The following is a 12,723-nucleotide window of genomic DNA, read 5'->3' as shown; positions in this document are numbered from 1 at the left end:
TCCCCCGACCCCAGAACTAAGGCTTAACAATGATATTTATTTCAATGGGATCTCAAGTAGCCCAAGCTTGTTCAAACTTACTAGGTAGCTGTGGCTGGCCTTGAACTTCTGACTTCCCTGCTTCAGGCTCCTAAGTGCTAGGCCTACAGGAATACACAGCCATATTCAGCTCAGTTATATAAATCTTTATCTTCTATAGGGTATTAAGTGAGAAGCCAATTTGTTAAAGAGCTGTGTCTGGAATCTTAGAATTTTCATAAACAAAGATTCACGACTATCTACCTTTTTATATATGTATTTTTCTCACATTTACAAGAACCTATAGAAAGCCTCCAGGAAATCCTCCAAAGTTATGAAGCATACCCATACTAATACGATTATCAAAAGTACAGTAGCTGAATTGCCACAAATGAACAATGGCTAAGTTGTTAAGTGGCTGACACAATGAAGATGCACGCCTGTCACATGAGAAGAATCAATCAACAGTAGCAAAGATCAAAGACAAGCTGGAATTGTTGCTAGCAGGAGCAGGGCCACCATCGAAAGTCTCGGGAAATCGCTTAGAGGAAAGCAAAGGAAGCATTTGTTTTAAGCGGAGAGAGACACCGCATGGGCTGCGTGTCAAAAGCGGCCTTCGTGTTCTTACACATGCATATTAGAGCTAGCTAAAATTAGCTCCAGTTCCTATTTTATAAAGGAATAACTGTTTCAACAAGATTTCATGGCATTCAGTTGAACACAGACTTTCTAGGGTTCCGGAGCTCTCACAGAAGAAGCCCCCCTCCACGATCCACCCCTGCAACAACCCAATCCCTCCTGCCACCCCAGCTTTGGAAAAACTGGCAAACAAAGGCTGTGTCACCATTCAAGCTCCCCTTCTTGCTGCCTCTTACCTTCACCCTACGCATTCACCGCCAGCTCCTGTGTCCTTAGATCCAGTCATGCCTTTTGTGTGTTCACCCCTTTGCCAGGCACAAGACCCCAAAGGCCAAATTCAAAACCCTTTTTATGCCAGCGACGCTTCCAAACTGCTCTTCGGATGGACTTCTCAGCTATTCCCATACCCCTGCCAGTCTCCTTGACTTCTGCAACTCAGAACACTCCCCACCTTCAGCCACAGTTGCCCAGCCTACATACGACATACAAGCAAGCTTTTGCTTGTTGTCCCAGCCGCTTGCAAGACTTTCCTCTGTCTCTCTCCATCTCTTCCCACAGAAGTGCAATCCCAGCCTTCAGAGACCAAATCACATGATCCTCCTCCTCACAGTCCTTCCTGAGCTCCCACCACCCTTTTAAATTCCTTCCGGGTCAGAATGTACCCCTCAGTAAGTTCAGCCCAACCCTTTCAGCTTTGTTAGCTATTCCAGCGCATTCCTCCTTTCTCAAGCCTGGTCACGAAGAATGTATAATCTCCTGTAGCTCTTACTCACTTGCATGTCCACGGCACCATGCAGTAGTTAAAAAAAACACCCAGTGAATGTATGAATGAATCACTTCTTTACATAGATAGTAACCGTGAATAAGTTAGGTCATAACTTGTTCAGCTGCATCATCTTTATAAAATAACCAGCGCCAGAAATAATAACCCAGACTTTCATTTAGAAGAATAACACGAATGTATCAGAATACAACATGATATTCTCTCCCTGCCCACAGACAGCCATCAGTTGTGAGGACCATAATGAGGCCATTATGTATGCAAAATGCTTAGAGAAAGTGTAGACATTTCTTTTCTGCACAAGCACAGAAAATGTTCCAGGTGACATTGCGCTATTTTGTCAATAAGGCCGTGAGTATCACAACACTTAACTGAGTGGTTATGAGACCAGAAACCCCTGCATCTCCACAAGCAGGCCATGCTGCCCAAGATAAGGCTCCTGGCAGCCTGTCTTGTTCATAAGAAAATTCTTGAGATTGTTTGGTTATAGATAATGACTCTCTTCAAATACCACAGGTTTTAAAAAGAAAAGAACACCTCACCCCACATACTCCTGAAACATATCTCCTGAAAGGTCAGTGCAAGGACCATCTATCTGCCTGGCAAAATACACATATTAAACAGGTTCCCCCGAAGAGGGAAGGCAACAGTGTGCCGCCCCACCCTGCCCATTAGCAGACACCTGCAGATCTTAAGAGCCTTGCCCTGCCAGTAGCTAGACATCACTTACTACCATTTAAATGGAGTCTCTCAAATCCACAGTCAATACAATAGAAAGAACCCATTTGCATAATTCAAAAGAACACAATGCTTGTGGCCTGGTAACTCCCCCCATTCTCTGCTTTGCCCCACAGAGGACTCTTAGATTTTTTTATTTCTGTCTTTCTGTCTGTCTGTCCATCTGCCTTGGGAATTGAACCCAGAGCTTCACACATGCTAGGCAAGTGCTCTTCCACTGAGCTGTGTTTCCAGACTTCCAGCTACTCTTTCTAAGGCTTAAACATAGTTAGTAGTCAGGCCTATTATTATTATTATTATTCAAACGAACTACAAATAACTCTATTGTTGCAAGCTTTTCATCAGTTTATCTTACAGTGCAAAAAAAGATATGCATCCTATCACAATATGAGTTAAGATAAGTTCAGAATTTAAAATTCAGAAAAATAAATAGAACCCTTATTGGCTTTGTAGAGCCACAAATGCCTACAGGGTTGGTCCAAAGGCCAAGGTCTGGGTATATTTACTTGTTCTTAGTCATGTATGGTCCAGGAGCAGCCGTGGAAAAAGAAGAGATTTACATTCCCCCCTCCCTGTCTAGAGATAAGCTATGTGCTAACAATGATAGCTTATGAGAACAGGTCATACATAAGCCATATGCCCGGCACACTCAAGCTGCACACATGCATTTGTTTTCAGTCCATCCTCACAGTAGCCCTCTGTTGTCCTCATCGTACAAGAAAAAGCCGAGACATGAACAGGATACAGGCATGTGCACAATCAAAGCAGCATCTTGATATTTGAAATCCAAATACTCTGGCTGTTATCTCGGAGGCCACGGAGCTTGTCCTTAGCTTAAAATAAACTGGTTCTGTGGCGTACACACAGAAAACTGGTGAACTTTCTTGGGAGTTTGATTTTGTTTTGCTTTTGGAGAAGGGTCTGGGGCTGTATCCCAAGCTATTCTCAAGCTCACTGCATAGCTGCCGTTAGCCTCCGACTCTGGCCCATCCTCCTTCTGCCTCAGCTCTTTTTATCAAGTGCTGTGATCACAGACATGAACCACCATGCCCGGCTCCACTAGGCCATTTTGTAAATGAACACTTGGTAAAGCCAGTATCTACCTCTTGCTGAATAGATTTTGATGTCCTCCATTTGGGGTGTGTGGTTTGGTAAAAGCGCCTTCTGCTTCTTACCAAGAAAGGAAACAGGAAAGTTCCAGAAACACTTCCTTCATTCCAGCAGACCAGCGGGGAACATTCTGATTCAGGAGGTCTAGGGTGGAGCCCCAAACTCTGTTTGAAACTCTCTGAGTGAGTCTGTTGCCCAGCCAGCCTTTGGAACTTCTGATGTTGCCTGGCTTCACGGCTTCAAGCAGAACTACTCTCAAGGCAGCTAGAAATCTATCTTTTATTTTCTCTTCCACAACCCCCTCCCTCGCCTGCTTGTGTACACTAGTGTCCCCAAGCCCTTTCAGTCCCACGTCCTAGCTGAATTCCATTCTCTCTGGATTTCACAGAAGGGCACTGGCCTCCTGTCTGCTCTTTAACAGAGAACCCTGGGTCAACAGTCCTTGCTTACACGCTGTTTCGAGACTCTCCCAGCCAGAAAAATTTACTGCATGTGAGGAAATCAGGAAGTTGTAAAATCCAAACAGACACAAAGAGACTCAAGATTCAACAACTCCTGGCAGCCACTGACCCAACAAACAGTTTTCTGCTTCCTTGCAAAAGTATCATACTACAGTTAGAACCTAAAACGGGAGAAGCAGTCTCAGGGGAGATGGCAGCTTAGTGTTCTTAACTGACTTAAGGAAAGGTGACGTGTAAAATGAGCAGGCACAAGCCCCAGGCAGCAGGCATCGATCAAGACAAATTCAGTGCAGATTTCTTCGTGAACCAAATAGACCACAACCATAGATGCTTTTATCCAGTTTTTATACACACACACACTGGGCAATTTTCCATATACTACAGTTATGGAGAAAATTATATTTCACAGTTTACAGAGTACACAGCTGATGAGCAACCATCCCAAGTCAGATAGAGAACATGGTAAACCTCTCACCTGGCACGGGAGGCATTCCCTGCAGAAGGAGGTGGTGTGGGAGGATGAAGAGACTCTTGGACAAGGATGGCAGACAGATCTGCAGCTTGAACGGTCTGCCCTGATGACTTGTTTTGGGGCACACGATGCCTCTACAGTGGTCCAGGAAGTGCAGGAGAAGAAATCCAAGGTGAAAGGCCAAAAGCAAACAGAGAAACAAAAAATAAATAAATAAATAAACTGATTTTAAAAAGAATCTACCTTAAGACATAGGCACTGAAACACAAGTCTCAAGAAGAAAATTTTGAATTTTGTTCTAAAAGAGTTACACGGATAGCAGCCAGCTTAAGACAGGTCTGGTTTTATTCCACCAGGGCTCAGGGAATCCAACATATGAAATCTAGGCCACCTCTTGAGCTAAATGAAAACCTTGGTTCCGCGTTTACAGCAGCCACTGTCATTTTCCTCAAACAGCCAACACACAAGCCCATGCCAGTCATCACAAATAGCATCACATAGAAAAGGGCATGGATGAAATAGTAACCGGGCCAAAAGCCTGATTCGAATTGAGTATATATTAACCTATCCACATGAAACTTGAAAGACAATCATGACAGATATCACTATTAACACACTAGCCCAATGGTAAGGGGGGAATCAAATGCAGAGGAAAATAAGGATGCATTTTGAGGAAAAGTCTCATGTAGCTCAGGCTGATCCCAAACTTGCTATGTAGCTCAGGATGACCCAGAACTTCAGATCACAAGTGCTGGGAATACAGCCATGTGCCACCATGCCCAGTTTATGCAATGCGAGGGCATCAAACTTACAGCTTTGTGCATGGTAGACAGGCACCTTTGCCAACTGGGGTACTTGTCCAGCCCTAAATTTGAAATCATTTCATTGTTGAACGGATACTGTCATCACTTTCATTTTGCCCCAAGAGTCAATCAAGGTTACCCACTATATGAGGAATTCGTGAATGGATAAATGAAAGAAGAAATGAATGAATCTTTGTGGATTTTGGTGCTCCTGAGATAATTTTGTAATGTATGCACAGACACAGAAGTAGACAGCTTGAACGGCTAGCCGACTTTTTAGCCTTAGCCATTAAAATCATATACTGAAGTGCTGGGGATACACAACCAGATTAAACCAAAAACACCAGCCATGCTGGTAGGATAAAAAAAAAAATCCCCTCAACTAAGTGAATGCTGAACTGGTTTTCAGTCAGATCGCTGGAGCCGAGCTGCGTGTGTTTAGGCTGATTTTAAATTTAGTCTGGATTTCCTACGCTCACGCCAGGTAACAGTAGGAAGGAGAAGGCCCAGAATTATATTGGGTGTCAGAAAGAAACTATTCTGGAACTATGAATATGATCTCCAGTGTGGGTACTCTGTAAACAGGTGAAGAAGCCAATTCTCCCCAGGTCCACAGCAGCTCATCTCGGGAGTCATAATTATTTTCAACCATACACACTCGCTATTTTTAAGAGCACAGCCCAGCTGGAAAGGGAAATAACTCCCATTTCTTTCCAGCACTTTGCAAAGTAATGAATAGTAGCCAAAGCATTCTTCCTTCTAACGAATCCATTCACCACCAATTTATCTAAGCATCTATTGGGAGCCAGGGGCTGCTCTGCAAAAGGACTTTTTAACAGTCTTCGGTTTCCCCATGTGCAGTCTGTGTACGGAGAGAAAAGCTCAAGTGGGCTATAATGTCCTTACAGAAAGAAAAGAAGACACCATCTTTCCACGGAGAAGGCTGATGGGTTACAGGCGGTGACCAAGTTCAGCAGGAGTTCACCAAATTCTATTTCATCTTAGCGCAGCATTTATTTTAAGGGCAAGGGAAGTCTTGATTTTTATCTGGTAACATTTCAGAGGACACTCAAAATACTTCATAATCACTTTCCCAGATGCTGCAGGTACCGGGGACTTGGGCTTGCTTGTATGTGGGTTTGTGTGCACACAGGGCCCTGTTTACACATCGCCCAGCAGATAAGACTTGCTAGAGTCCAAATTACAGTCTCCTCCCATTCTGCTGAAGTGCACAGAACAGTCAAATGTGATGTAAATGCTGTCAAATATTAATTTACTCTAGCATCGGTACGCTTCTTTCTTTCGAAAAGCATTTGTCCGGCTACCCTTGCCAGAGTAAGAGTTATTTACTTGTGTATCCCATCCCAGGAAAGAAACACAAGAATCAAGTCAAGGCCACGTGAACTCACTGTGAGGACACACAATAAGCAAGACAGTAAATGATGGCACATTATAGACGATGACACACACTAAAATTGGAATCTTTAATATTTCAAAAGCACATATCAGAGAAACACAGTACTACGAATAGTGGAGGATTACCAAGCCAGACGGCCCAAATAACTAAACAAGTGATGGTATACAAACACCTGGAGGTAACACTGAGTCAGGACCAGGGCCAAGGGCACAAAAAGAGAAAGTTTGCCCTCCACAGTGGCAAGAAAAGGCCTTCTCTTTCTGCAAGAAGCACACATGCTTACAGGCCGGCAGCTGTAATCACTACTAAAAATACCTGATAAATACATTGTTCTAAATCTGTCCCTTTAAGGCACTTTGATGGAAGCAGGATGAGTCCTTTAGACACCAAATGATGCCCTGCAGTCAGGGGAACACCTACCCTCTAAGCCCGACATCTTATTACACCATGTGCTTTCTGAAAAGGGATTTTCAAGTAGAATACATTTTTTTTGTTTACAGGATGGCAATTATCATTGCATTTTCATTACTCCACAAATGGTGTGCATTAGGAGTTATAGAAAAATCAATGAAACACGTCTGCTAACATCAAACATGCCAAACAAAGGGGCGCGCGAGTGGCCTTGTTTGTCTATAATAGCTCAAAACATGTTTTAGTTCAGGCGTGATAGTAGTAACAGGTAGCATAAGCATTTCTAGTCAATTATCCTAAAGGGCTCAGGTTTATAAGGATTATAAAATACGCCATTGCACTGATTAAAGTCAAAAACACTTATAAATAAAATTGGGCAAGGAAAATAAAAACACCATTTCCACAAATAAAGATAAATTACCACACAGCATTCCTTTTCTTCCATTATTTTAAGTATTTTTTTTTTTAAAAAAAGCCTCAATCCAATTATAACTCTTTCAGCCAATAGTTTTTCAATTATGGAAAGCTAGCATCCTATATATGCATCATCATGGTACTGCTCGCAGAAAATTGGAATGAGTAAATTTATTTTACTAAACCAAATTAAATGCAACTAAAATAGTATTACTGATGACTCAGATCTTCAACTCTTAAACAACAAACAAAAGAAAAACTGTATCTTAGCCCTTGGGCAGAAATTGTGGCCTTCACTGCCCTTCCCACAATTTGTTGTTTTTAACAAACATTTAGCAAAATCAGAAGGGCTGCCTCTGTTCTCAGGTTGGAAGTATGGCCAACAGGAACAAAATCTGTTCTTTGAAGCAATTAAATTGCACAAACCTAACTCTCTCTAAGCCAATCGTGCAGACTTGCCTGCTACTCTGAAAATGCAGAGCCTGGATGTCAGGGACCCCCAACTCCCTAAAAAAAAAAATAGCAACAGACTGTCTCTGGAGAAGACTCTTTTCATATGCAAGGATTTAAGCTTTTCTGAGTCTAAATGACTTCAGACCGCTAGAGTTCAAAGAAATCAACATTCGCTCCGACATTCAAATGCTTACAGGAGCTCGGGCTTTTAGTAAAGTATATTTATTGACTGTCTCCTAATAGGAAGCACTGCGAACTGCTACAGCCTATTAGTCAGTAGAAGCTGCCAGGTCAAGGTATGTGCTGGAGCAAAATGCTCTTGACATTTTGGGATGGGAGAGAAAACAAGGTCACCTTATTCAAAAGGAATGTGAACCCTTGAACTCTCTACTGACACCGGGAGCCTAGGAGTGTTGACTAACATTTTAGCAATCTCTTCACCCTGGAGGTTCCTGGGACTCAGGGCAGTGGAAACTTTTGACCATCTCCAGCTATTTGATATGTAATCTGATGGCTCAAGAGTTTTTCTTTAATCTCTAGCTCAAAGCCACCTGAGAGGCCTGAAGTCTCTCCATGCTATTTCTAACAAAATACCGCGGCTGGCCAAACCCTCTTAAGACGAAAAACGGGCGGGGAGAGGGTGATGCTTTTTCCAGTTCTCAATTAAGTACAATACACTTCTCATATTTGTTTTAGCAAGGGTTTATTTGTACACTGAAAAATACATGCCCACATTTAATTGCAAATCAAGCCCTTCTCTGTTGCAAAATAGAACCAAGAACCTCCAAGGATTGTGTAAAACTTAAAATGTCTGTCCTCTGTTTTAGATCCTGTCTTCACATGAATTCACCTCTCAGAAATAATAGCTCATTTTAACCACAGTGATGCTTCACCGGACCAGGCCACAATAATGTAGCAACCACATAAACTCTGTAACCAGGGGAAACTCATAAACCCCCTGTGAGGAGAAGTGATTAACTTTCCCAGTTTGGGACCTGGAGAGGTGAGAGACTGTGTGTGTGTGTGTGTGTGTGTGTGTGTGTGTGTGTGTGTGTGTGTGTGCTGGGGGGATTCTCTCTGTGTGTTTTTCTTCCTTTCTTCTATTTTAACTGATTTGGCTACTTGGCCTTGAAACTATAAACTGACTGGCAGGGTCACAACTAAATTATGACACACTCAGAGTTACTAAAACATTCCCCTTCATCTGGGCTGTCTGAACAGTGCCAGGCTCCAGCAGCTAAAGCTACTTTTCTGTTGTCTTTTCTGTCATAATATAACTTTTCTGGCCTTAGCAGGCTTAAGGTGGTACCAGAAAGCAAACACTGGCCTGCAGCTCTCTAGATGTTCACTAAATTATATCCTAAAGTACCATACACACTGTTTACTGGGCAAAGCTCCATGCGTGATACCAACTTGTAGCATCTCTCACTCAGCTGCAAAAAAATATCTTCCGTTTTTACTTGAATTTTTACTTGATCATCAAAGATCAGGAGCAACAGATCCAAATTAAGAAAGATAGCATTCAGAATGCCTGCCTACTGTCAGCATACCTTTTAATATTATGGTCTGTGAAGTTTTAAAATGTGGCAGTGGGGAGTATACTTTCGGAAGAAGCCATCTCCTCTCAGTGAACTACCTAGAAAGCCAGCCAGCACCGCCAGCAATTTCATTTCTCAAGCATGGCTGTGCTGGCCTCTCACACTTGAAAGGGTTAAGTGCTGGCAAGGCCAAAGGCTCCAGACTGAAGAAGAAATGTCGCTTCAGTCAGCTTTGAAAGGTTTCTAGCAAGTATCAAATACTTGTTGATCTGCTCACAATAAACACCAGCAGGATTGTCAGCTCCTTTTCACTGTCTGGGGAGGTGCATCTACACACTGCACCCAGTAGGCGCAGCTTGTTGGTTTCCTTTAGAAAAGCTGAGTAGCTAGAATCTGCCTCATTCAGTGTCTCTGGTTCAGATGACTGAAAGGAGATGCAATTGAAATGGCAAAGCCTCTCCTCTCTGGTTCGGGCAGCTCAAATACTGGGCATAAAACACTTGGAGCAGTTCAGGCAAACCCACCTGAATGGACCAAGCCGCACTGTCTGTTGCCATGGCAGCCTGATCTAATTACATGAGTGATCAGGGGCAGAGTAAGTGCACAGAAAACTAACACCACTGACAGTATCTGTATGATGCGAGAGGCAGACAGGCTTTTCAGCCTCAGCTTTATGTAGAAGGTGGCATTCAAGCCCATTTATTTGCAAAGCTGCTAAAATATTGACTGGTTCACGGCCAGTTAGAGGACAATCAGAGGAGATTAAATGCCACAGCTAAACTGCTCTGGTGCTATCCCTTTCCAAGAGTTTGTGCGCATGTTTTTCTTCTCTTTGGAGGCTACCTCTAGCTTCCGCTGGCATAAACTTCATTCAAAAATAAAATAAAAATAAACCCAGGGCTATCAAACTGTCTTAGCTACCCACCCATCATCAAGAAACCGGAGGGTGGGCTTAACTAGGGCTTCTAGGAACTGCAGGGCTTTTCAAAAAGCCAAACAGAAATAGCTTAGCGAACAATATTGAAAAAGTAAGCAGCTGCGCTGAAAATAACCAGCATGTAACTACCTTGTTGTGTACAATCTAGAGCAATGATGTTTAAATATTAAGAAGAGCTTGCATTATAAAACAGAAATGTCATTGAGATGAGACTACTAGATTGCTACAGGGAAACACTGCACACACACACATTCCCCTGCATGCTGGGCAGGATGTGAGGTGAGAACTCGACTCTAAGGCATTACTTTTTATTCTGTAGGTGGTGTGGGGTCTTCTAATTTTACCAATTGTAGTCTGTGGCTCTCTCTGAGAAGCTAAGAAACCTCTCCGGGGACAGAACCAGTTTGGAGGAGTTCCTACTGCACAGCATACGGTAAACAAAAATAGCTTGCCTTTCTTGTTAGCCACACAGCGCATTATATAACCAGCTTCCGACTGGCTTTTTTTTCCGCCCTTACTACTCTTCAGCAATTTCCCAACCTTCCCAAGTATTTATATTACCCTCTTATCTGTAGGATTATACAGAAAGAAAGCAAAACAAACCAGGACAGCCACGGGATCAAACTGAACTCCACCGTCTTAAAACCCTATTTTTTTTTCTGGCTGAGTCTAGATCACCATCATACTTCCACCCCCCTCACCCCCCAACTAAGGTCTTTGCTCAATCTCCCTAGAAAACCTGAATTGTTTCACCACTTCCAGTCAGCTCTCTACGTGGTCTGAAATAAAATGAAAGCGCACAAGCCACAGAGTTGAAGGAGGTGGCTAAGGAGAGGTCAAAGCGATGTAGAGTCAGTCAAGGGACCACCGCGGGGACCCCCTCACCACCGTGATGGCCCTGGCCCCCGCCCGACGCGCGAACACACACACACACACACACACACACACACACACACACACACACACACGCAAGCACCTACACATTCATTTGCACTCACTCCCTCCTCTCCGACCCCGCCTCACCTCTCGCTCCGCCCGTCCGGCCCCTTCCCTGCCCCCTGCGGGACCGGCCTGTGCGCTCCGCAGTAACCACGTAGGAGGCAGCGGCGGCGGCAGCCCCGGCAGTGGCGGCGTCTCGGGCCCCGAGTGAACGAGCCGCGGGGCTCCGGGGCGCATCCCAATCCCCGCAGCGCCTCCTCCGCCGCCGCCTCCTCCTTCCCCTCCTCCCATCTTCATTCACCCTCCCTGCCGCCGCGCAGCCGAGCAGTCCCGGCGCAGGGCAGAGCCCGCAGCTCCTCCGCTGCTGCCTCGGGCGCCGGCGGGGACGCCGGGCCGGGCTGGGGCGCTCGCGGGCTCCCGGCTCGGGCAGCAGTGGCGGTAGCGGCTGCTCTGGATCAGGAAGCGACCGCACCAACAGGGCGGCGGTGGCAGCTGTAGCAAGGGCCCTTCCCCGCCGCCCCTCCCGCTGCGCTCCGATAGCCTGCGCGCCCCTGCCCCCTGCGCCGCCACCTCTCTGCTCCCCTAGGCCGTGCGCAAAGTCCCCGGGCCCCGAGAGGCTGGCCTAGGCGGGGAGACCCCCGTCTTGGAGTGGCCTCTCTCAAGCTAGGCGACCCCTAGGCGGGGAAGCCTAGCCCTCCCTCGAGCCCCAGAGGCGCTCACCACCCCCTGCCGGGAGGGAGAATTTACAAGAGCGAAGAGGGCAGCGCGACCCTCAACCGCTGCCGCCTCCCTCTGCGCCACCAGAAGGGAGGAGGACAGGGCTCTCTACGCTCGCCGCCGCCGGGCTAGCAGCAGCCCGAGCGGGGCGCCGCCGCTCTCCCCACCCGCGCCCCTCGCCCTGGCGCGCCCCCTCTCCTTGGGGCCGCCCACCCGGCCCCTGGCTTCTCCCCTTGCCCGCCGCTCCTGCGCCCACAGTGGGGTCCCCAGCCGGGAGGCTGGAACCCGGCACGGGTGTATGTACACACACACACTCACACACGCTCGCGCGCACGTTCACATACACACACACACACACACACATACACACACACACACACACACACACACACACACCAGGACGCGTCGGTTCCCTTCGCTCCTCTTCCAGCTGTTTTCCTTGCAGCCCATTGAGACTGGGGGAGGGGGTGTATGCTGGATGTTCTTTGGCCCCTCTCTGGAGAGAGCGGATTGGGGTGAGGGAGGGGGTGATTTTAATCTAAATCGGGGGGGGGGAGGATGGGGGAGGGGGAGAGAAAGAATCAGAGGAGGAAAAAAAATAGCCACTTACTGTAAAGTGTAAATGGATCTGGGGTTGCGTGGGGAAGGGGGGACAGAGGGAGAGACACAGTGTCCTGCGGCTGCTGTAGCTCTAGCTGCGGCTCCACAGGGCTTGTTTTGGATCCCCCTGCAGTGAAACAGGTCCTGTACGGCTCCGCCACTGTAGTAGAAATGATGTCTGCGGTATACTCTGCTTTCTCCTCCTCCTCCCCCTCCCCTCCCTCCTCCCTCCGCCCGCCCTCCCTCCCTCGCGCTCTCTCTCGCGCTCGCTCGCT

At 46.2% G+C, this 12,723-nt stretch overlaps 1 protein-coding gene across 2 annotated transcripts in view; it reads right to left on the bottom strand.

Annotated features, from left to right (window-relative positions):
• The window catches only part of Atxn1 (ataxin 1), a 382,307-nt gene extending 369,657 nt beyond the window's left edge, over positions 1–12,650 (bottom strand). Inside the window, exons 1-2 of one of the 2 annotated variants that reach the window (XM_075969766.1) lie at positions 12,459–12,650; positions 4,223–4,353 (exon numbers count right to left, since the gene is read on the bottom strand). The gene's annotated coding sequence lies outside the window, so the exon portion shown is untranslated. Of the gene's footprint in view, positions 1–4,222; positions 4,354–11,215; positions 11,556–12,458 lie in introns of those variants that run through there. The other variant, XM_075969767.1, reaches the window with a different exon arrangement.
• Positions 12,651–12,723: the final 73 nt, after the last annotated feature.

Source organism: Microtus pennsylvanicus, chromosome 4 (assembly GCF_037038515.1).
Source record: "Microtus pennsylvanicus isolate mMicPen1 chromosome 4, mMicPen1.hap1, whole genome shotgun sequence".
Classification (NCBI taxonomy): Eukaryota; Metazoa; Chordata; class Mammalia; order Rodentia; family Cricetidae; genus Microtus; species Microtus pennsylvanicus.
This window is presented reverse-complemented; position numbering and strand designations above follow the sequence as displayed.